This window comes from Cyprinodon variegatus, unplaced genomic scaffold, assembly GCF_000732505.1.
Source record: "Cyprinodon variegatus isolate N-32 unplaced genomic scaffold, C_variegatus-1.0 Scaffold860, whole genome shotgun sequence".
In the NCBI taxonomy this organism is placed as follows: Eukaryota; Metazoa; Chordata; class Actinopteri; order Cyprinodontiformes; family Cyprinodontidae; genus Cyprinodon; species Cyprinodon variegatus.
Window position 1 is genome coordinate 93,802 of NW_015151313.1, and position 953 is coordinate 94,754.

Here is a 953-nt window from a genome sequence, read left to right on the forward strand (position 1 = left end):
GAGTATTCTGTGGACTAATAAAAACAAAAGTGAATCTATTAGTTTTCAGTTATCAGTTGTTCTGCTTTGTTGATCCTTGATTTATTTTCCATTATGTGTTGAGTTCTTTTGTTTCCCCTTTATTGCCCCCTTGTGCTTGTTTCCTTTCCCCTAGGATTCCCTCTAGTGAGTTCCACTCACACCTGATCCATATTCAGCTAATTAGTCCATCCTTTGTTCTGTTCCCCTTATATACTCCACCTCTCCAGTCACTTGGTGCTGGTTCCTTGCTGTTGTTTGTTGCTTCCTCATCTCTGGCTCACCACTTGAGTTTCCCTTGAGGTTTTCTTGTCATTTGTTTCTTTGTATTGTTGTGTTTTGCCTCAGTTACTCATTAAATCTACAGGATTCACCTCAGCCTCCTGGTCTCTGCATTTAGGTCCTCAAAACCTCCACCCCATCCTGACAGTATTGTTTAAAGGCAGTTGCCTTTTATGGATGATATTTAGAGACATCAAACTGAAAGAAGCCAGATTGTAATTTTTTATTAAATGAATCTAAATACTAACATAAATCTGTAGCCTTGATTGATTTTTAGTTGGATTTAAGTTTTCAACCCAGAAAGCTTGTTGTATGGTAAATATGCTAATTTGATCAGATTTCTAATATGAAAATATGTACACTTCTCATTTTACCTATTTGTATAGTTTTACAATTACCCTTTTATACTTTATAATATTTTATTGAGCTTGTTGGAGGGAGGTAAAACTTGTTCCTCCTTCAAGAAGTCAAACAATCAGCAGAGTTTTAAGACAGAGTTTTAAGACAGCCGGTGTTTTGTAAACCAATTGTCTTCTCTAAATTTGATCTAGTTGTTCTGAGTTGAGGCTTTGTCATTGTTTTAGCAAAGAGTGTGTTTAGAACTGAATATTTCATGCACTGCTGCTTGGAGACAGAAGTATTTTTTATTTTTA